The sequence below is a fragment of the Ambystoma mexicanum genome, chromosome 14 (genome assembly GCF_040938575.1).
Source record: "Ambystoma mexicanum isolate Mex_15411 chromosome 14, UKY_AmexF1_1, whole genome shotgun sequence".
NCBI classification, from domain to species: Eukaryota; Metazoa; Chordata; class Amphibia; order Caudata; family Ambystomatidae; genus Ambystoma; species Ambystoma mexicanum.
This window is the reverse complement of record NC_090940.1, coordinates 54276728-54284434: the sequence shown is the minus strand read 5'-3', so window position 1 is coordinate 54284434 and position 7707 is coordinate 54276728.

The following is a 7707-nucleotide window of genomic DNA, read 5'->3' as shown; positions in this document are numbered from 1 at the left end:
GAAAGACCTCAGAGTGGTTTGGGGGCGGCTGATGCAGATGCCGAGGGTAAAGAGGCACCTGCTGCTGCTGCGGCTTTAGTACTTTTGACCCGTCCACCTCGGGTGGATCTCCTTTGGCCTCTTTGAGCCAGCTGTCCTCTGCATTTCCCGAATGTGGAATAATAGCGAAAGGACTTTCCTCTTCCAGAGGTTCCTGAGGGGCGAAAAGGAGTTTGGCGGATTGCAGCTCCTAACGATTTTGCCGCTGCTTTAGATGTCTGCAGCTTTTCCAGACTGTCATCAGCCTTTTTTCCGAATAATGAAGAGCCGTCAAAGGGCATATTCAAAAGTCTGGCCTGTACATCTGGAGCAAAGCCAGACTTTCGCAACCACGCATGCCTGCGGATTGTTGTACTTGCCGCCATAGCCCTGCTGATACTGTCAGCGGAATCGATGCCAGTTTGAAGTGACTCACACATGGCATCCTTGCCATCTTTAATAATGTTAAGGAAGGCTTCCTTTTCCTCTCCTTTGGGTATGCAGTTAGCCGCTGATGAAGCACACTCCCACAGTGTGTGACTGAACCTGGCGAGCGTACAGGTGGCGTTGATGGACTTCAATGCCATACTACAAGCAGAGAAGACTTTCTTTGCCATAGAATCGTACCTCTTGTCATCTCTATCCTGTGGGACAGTAGGGTAAGCGGTCCTGCTGCTTGATGAAGTTGCTGCTTAGACTACCAGGCTCTCTGGAGTCGAGTGTTTTGATAAGTATTCAGGGTCAGCTGCAGCTACCCTATACTTGGCTGACAATCTTTTATTGTCAGCAGGATAACTTCAGGAGTTTCCCAATTAGATGAAATCTTTCTTTGTAAGGCTGCATGGAAGGGGACCACAGGATCCTCCTGTGGACCTTTGTCTAATATGTCTGTCAGGTCATCCTGTTGAAAACAGGCAAAGGCGCAGACCAACCCATAAGTTCAATAATCCTTGCCCTCAGGGTTCTATAGGGTGTTTCGCCATGTTCCCCTGGGTCTGGCTTAACAAATTCCACTTCTGGGGAAGTGTCCAGCCCACTTGCCTCATGTAATGACTCCTGTAGGTCTTTCAACCTTCTTTCCTCAGAGGTGAAATCCTCTGAAACAGGTAGTGTGGTCCTCTGCAACCCGAAGGTTTCTTGGTCAGAATCTTCCCCCTCTTCATAAATTAAAGATAATCCAGGGTACTCTGACCTCTGAAATGGTGTAAAACCCATTTCTAAGGCAGAAGGAGCCAAACTCGTCATTATTGGGCGAGAAAACGTCGATGTCGTCGATGCCGATGTGACAGGCTTCGAAGGCACCAAGAACGGCGTCGAGAAAACTGGAAGAGGCCTTGAAGATGTCGACGACAGTCTCGGCGTCGTTCCAGAGGCTCTTGGAATCACCATTGGCTGTGGAGTAGCCGTGGTCTTCTCTTTCATCGGCATCGATGTCGGCGTCGACGATGGCGTCGAGTCGATTGACCGATGCGTCGAAGAACCCTTCGACAACGGCGTCGATGGCGCCGATCCATGCGTCGAAGGAATCTTCGACGACGGCGTCAAAGACGGTGCCTTCTTACCCAGTGGCTCGTGGCGCTCTCGGGTTGAATGTTTCGCCGGGTGCTGCGACTCGCGGCGTTTTGATTTTTTGGGTTTTTCACCCGGGGTATCATCCTCAGCTGTCTTTGAGGGGGTCGAGGCCGCTTTCTCGAAGACGCTTAACATTTTCTTTCTGAATTCCTCCCACTCAGCCTGAGAGCTGTGTTTTGTGGGACACAAGACCCTTTCTGGGGAAACAGAAGACTACGAGGAAGGGTGTCTTCGACGTCTCTTCTTTGAGTGTCTTGATCTCGACGAATGGTGGGAGCTACTTCGAGATCTAGAATGGGAATGTTTTCGACGGCGAGGAGACGAATGCCTCGACTCAGCCGAAGAAACTTTCAAGGAGGTTTTGACTGACTTACCTCTCTCGAGCTTCCCATTGCGCTCCTTCAAGGCTTTCGCCGTCATGGACATGCAGTCCTCACACTCCCAACAATGGTGCTTGGCTCCCAAGCACCACAAGCAGATCCTGTGTGGATCCGTTATCGACATTTTTTTACTGCAGTCTCGACATATTTTGAAGCCGGATCGTGGCGTCGTCGGTCCCGATGAAGATGCCATCGAGAACGAGTTGGTATATTCGAGTAGATGTAGAAGGTTTATTCTGACTGACCTGAGCAACGATGTTCCGAGGCCCCACGAAGCGCGGAAAAACAGAACTGAGCAACGGACGCCGCGTGTGGCTATTTATGGGCATGGTGACGTCGGCGCCGATACGGTGGCCGTCGAGGGACATCGACTCGGCGGACGTCGACGCGCAGCGCCCTCTACTGAAAAAATTTCCGAGGACAGCAAGCTGGAGACGAATTATCAAAGATAAGGAATACGTCGGAGGACACAATCCCTTCGAAATATATCTACTTTTTAAACACAAAGCTTTGGTCAGTGTTTCCTTGTTCCATAGTCTAGTGGGCCTATTGTGTAAACTCTGAATACTGCTCATCTCCCTCTTGAGATAAGTCTGACTGCTCAGCCGCCACAGCTACCAACTATATCTTTGTGGTACAGACTGATACCAAAGGGGATTTATTGCTCTCACCTGTAGTCATAATCTTGTGTAGTGCTCCCTAAGGGAACTGCACAGGATTCTGCCTAACACTCGCCATCAATATTCTATAATTTCATACTGGTAACCTTCCCTTTATCCAAAAACCAGGATGTGGTTTTTAAATTAAAAACACCCTCGGGACTGGGGGGAGAGAGGGCTTTATTCCAGGACTGTCCTGGCAAAACTGGGACGTTTGGACACCCTAGTTTGAATGCACATCTCAGACCTTCTCACTGGCTACGTACGTGTGTGTGTGTTTGTTTTACAACAACCATTTTCTCAAACCCGCAGCCCTTATGGCAACAGCTGGCAGATGTATGTACATGTGCATAAGCCTGGAAGTGTTTTAGTGCGGGGGAGCGGTGCAGGGTGTGACAGATGACATTAATGACAATACCATAATGAGGAGGCCAGACAAGCTAGGAGGGTGGAAAAACTTTGGCCACAAGCTTTATTGGATCATGAACTATGTGTAAAGAAAACTAACCAACAAAAAATATAATGTAAAATCAAACACAACTTTTTGGGAATCAAGAGATCAGGTGAGCGGGGACCCTATTCCCACGTATGGCCAACTCGAGGCTGATCTCTGCCGCCCCTCATACTAAAGCTTGCGATTTCTGTGGACCCGGCATGTGAGCCGTGTCTGGTTTATCTTCTTTTACTTGTATACTTCTGTAATGTGTCATTTTCCAATCCAGACTTTAATTACCAGTTGACTCCCTTGATTAGCCACTGGTCTTTTCCATATCCCGGTTTGTTTCAAATTTTCTTCTTAGTGAGGCATTTGCCTTTTTCCCGTCATTTATGCGTTTTACCCCATTTTGAGGCATTATTATCCTTCCTTTTGATACATAATTCCCTTTTTAGGATTGGCCCCTTAAGAGGCGTTATTATTATTTCATACTCCATCTGTTTCTTTCACTTTCACCATGACTTTCTTATTTATTTGTCTCTTGTGAGGCGTTAGTAGCTGGTAGATGCTTAGCAACTGGCTTTCTACTTCTGGCCAGTTTATTCTGTCTTTATATTTTTTCTATTTCGTGAGGCATTTGCCTTTTTGGTTATTTTATGCCTTTTCCTCCTTAATGATGGATTATCAGACTTCCGCTTTCACCATACTGACCTTTGTTCAGCCCCCTACACCTGTGATATGGTTATTTAGTTGCTTCATGTGAGGTGTGTGCTAGCTTTTAACTTTCAGCATTTCTGTTATTTTCTTTCTTTTGTATTGATACCTGCTCTACTTCTCTACTACTTCCTGAGCGGGGATTTAGCCTAGTGTCTAGTGGCAAGCACACGGTAGGTGCTGCCCATGTCCGGTTCCACTACAATACCACCTCCCATTTTATGCCGCTGGGCCTTCCACCTCCGGGGGCCCAAATAAATAAGCCTGGAAGTGTTTTAGTGCGGGGGAGGGGTGCAGGGTGTGACAGATGACATTAATGACAGTATCATAATGAGGAGGCCAGAGAAGCTAGTAGGGTGAAAACACTTTGGCCCCAAGCTTCATTGTATCATGAGCTATGTGTAAAGAAAACCAACCAACAAAAAACATAATGGGCCTCATTACGAGTCCGGCGGTAACTGCGGCGGTAAAACCGCCTGGTTACCGCCGGACTCGTATTACCATTCCGCCTCCTTGACTCCCGGAATTAACAGGGCATTACAGCCCTGGTGTCCCAGGAATTCCGGTAGCGGAATTCGGTAAATCCCCATTCCTATTGAGTCCCATAGGACTCAATAGGAATGGGGAAGTGGAAACACCGGCACCATCTCGTGATGGTGCTGGTGTTTCCATGTCCGCCTGCAGGCGGGAGGTGTTCACCTCCCGCCTGCAGGACTTGGGATTGGGCGGTCTGGAATTAACAGTGCCGGCGGGTTTACCGCCACTGTTAATTCCGGACCGCCCGACCTGTAACGAGGCCCAATGTAAAATCAAACACAACTTTTTGTGGAACAAGGGATCAGGTGAGCGGGGACCCTACTCGCACGCAGGGCCAACTCGAGGCTGAGCCCTGCCGCCACCCGGAGGGGGGGTGCACGGCACCTCAGGTCCCCACATAATCAACCACTATGTACAACCCCTCTCCGCCAATGTCCAGAAGATGTCGCTTGTGAAAATGTCCATACCTTCTATGGAGAGATGGACCCGGTCGCTGATAAATAGGTCTTTATTATACAATGTGATGCCGTGTTTTATGAACTTGAGTCCCCAGAATGTGCAGAAGTTGCACAGTGATTTGTTTAATTCATGCCTGGAAATGTCTATTGCTTTGTTGGACTCAGCACCTTGCCAGTGTTGGGGCTGGATGATTTCGCACAGTATGAGCTCCATTTGTTTCCAGCAATGTGCTATGATCCTGAGTGAGGAGCATATTTCTGTCAGTAATGATTTTCTACCTAACTGGACCAGGTCATTGTCCCCAGATGAATTATCAAGAGGTCAGGGGGTGGGGCGCTGACTCCAAGTAGGCTGGCAAGCTTGTCATGCAGGTCACCCTAGCACATGCCGGGCTTGTCCTACCAGAAAGTCACTGTGTTCTGCAAGTTCAGGCCTTCCTGTGTTTCCTCCAGCCATCTGCTGGCCCTTGTGATGGATTGGCTCACAATCCATGCTGTTATTAATTAAGGTCTCCCTGTGTGGGGGGATACAAAAGGGAGGGGGATGTCTTTTAGATTAAGTCTTTCCTAATGTATTTTTTGTATACCCCAGATTTCCACCCCACAATCCCTTTTATTGCTTTTTCCTGTAGGCCTCCCATCCCGGCGGATGTTGCTTTGCCGATTCTGAAGGAGTGGGACCCACATTCTGCCGGGTCCCATCCCACTGCCCTTATGGCTTTTTTAAGCACAGACCTTAACTGGATTCTGCTAAGGGCAGAGCCATTTTTATGTGTCAGGAGTTGGCCACCCATCCCTGAGGGTTTACCAAGGAACGCTCTGGTGCTGCAAATGGGGCAATACTCTGCCTCCTCTATGCAATAAAGGTTGACAATTCTTCCTTTCCCTGTCTGGTCAGTCTTAGATCTGCTAAGTTGTATTGCCATTGTTCCTTTTCCCAGGTTGATTTCAGATGCAGCCAGGACCTCCTCTGAATGTGTGTTTTTGTAAGCAATTTCGCTAATTCTAACTGTCTATTAGGATTTTCAATTTAGCAAAGTTAAGAGGGCGCCTAGTGTCTCTTTTTACCCCCTCTAGTTTGGACCAACCATTCAAAGCATATCTTGTCAATGCGCTATGCGTGGGGTCAGTCCCCCCCCGCCAGTTTGATGTAATATGCCACTGCTGCCAAATGAGAGGATGCCCATGCCTTCTTTTTTATTCTGTCTAAAGACCCACTCCATGAAATCATTGATGTGGCTTTCTTGGATTTCTTTGATGTTGGAGATTTTAGTTATCTCGCCAGATTCCTGGAGCCATTTACTGTACAGCTTTGCTGTTTTCTGGGCCAGGTCATTCTTTGCCAGGTCCCCCATCACCCCCCTGGGCTCACCTGTTGGTGTATGATGCCGTCATTTGTTCGCTGCAATGCCCTGTACTTGGGAGCAGGGTTTTCTCCCGGGCGTTACTTTCCTTTTGGGATGCTGTGCCCGGAATTGTTTCATCCCAAGATTGCCCACACTTTTTCTTTTTCTGGTACAGCCGTGATCCTTTCCTGTGCTTGAGGATTTAGTGCCCTGAAAGTATGGAACTGAAAACGGGACATTTTTCAGACCGGCAATATGCCATGCATTAATAACAATGTTGCATTTTAGGCTATGGGCCTCATTACGAGGTAGGAGGTAGCCATGGTGCTATTAGCACCAAGGCTACCCCCTTACCGCATTCCGGGTCCGGGTTCCCGAAATAGGGATTTACCGGGTCATTCCAACCTTGGAGGACCCAGTAAGTCCCCATTCCGGGAACCATTCCCATTCGAGCCCCCATAGAGCTCAATGGGAATGGGGATGGAGCTAATAACGGTACCGCAATTTGCGGTACCGTTATTAGCTCTGAATTCCCTTAACGGGTCCCATCCTTAACACCTGGTCAGACCAGGCGTTAAGGAAGGGACCCACTAAGGGACCTCGGAATAGAGTGGTAAGGGATTACCGGCACCGGTGTCCTTACAGGTGCCGGTAACCCCTTACCTCCTACCTCGTAATGAGGCCCTAAATCTTGTTATTTCTCTCAATGCCTTTAGCACCAATGTGCAAGATGTAGAACCTTTGTTTAGCACATGCACCACTGCCAAGTTGTCAGACCACGTGACCGGCTCTGCGTTGTTCAGCATGTCCCCCCATATGTAAGGTGCCATCCAAATGGGAAATATTTCCAGCAAGGTAATGTTTTTGGTCCAACCTAGATCTCGCCAGCTGGGGGGCCAGTGGCCTGAGCACCATTTATTGCCAAAACATATACCAAAACCTTTGCCCCCTGCAGCATCAGTGAACAAGGCCCTCTTGGCAGTGTCATTTACAGGCTTGCGCCATATAACTTTCCCATTGAAATTGATAAGGAATGTTTCCCATACTGCTAAGTCTTTTTGTATTTCTTTGCCCAGCCATATGTGATGATGCTGTTTGGTTGCCCCTCTCATTCTCATTTCTAGGCTCCTGTGAAACACTCGGCCTTGTGGCATGATCCTGGTTGCAAAATTAAACTTCCCCGCTAGTGACTGTATTTCTGTAAGGGTTGCTTTGTTTTTGCCTGCAATTTTTTCGATTGCCCCTAATGAGTAATCTACTTTTCCTTTGGGTATATGGCATTCCCCCTTTATGAAGTCAATTTCAATCCCTAAAAATAGCAGGATCTGTGTTGGGCCTACTGTTTTCTCTTCCGCGAGCGGGACCCCTAAAAAGGCCATGATTTCACTAAACATATTAATAGCGGAGCTGCACAGGTTGGACCCTTCTCGTCCTGTAAATAACAAATCGTCCAGGTAGTGAACTACTCTAACCCCTGGCATTGCCTTTTGTAGAGTCCATTGGAAAAAAAAAGGAACTTAATTGATCAAAGTATGCACATGCAAAGGCGCAACCCATGGGGAGGCATTTGTCAAAATAATTTTTTTG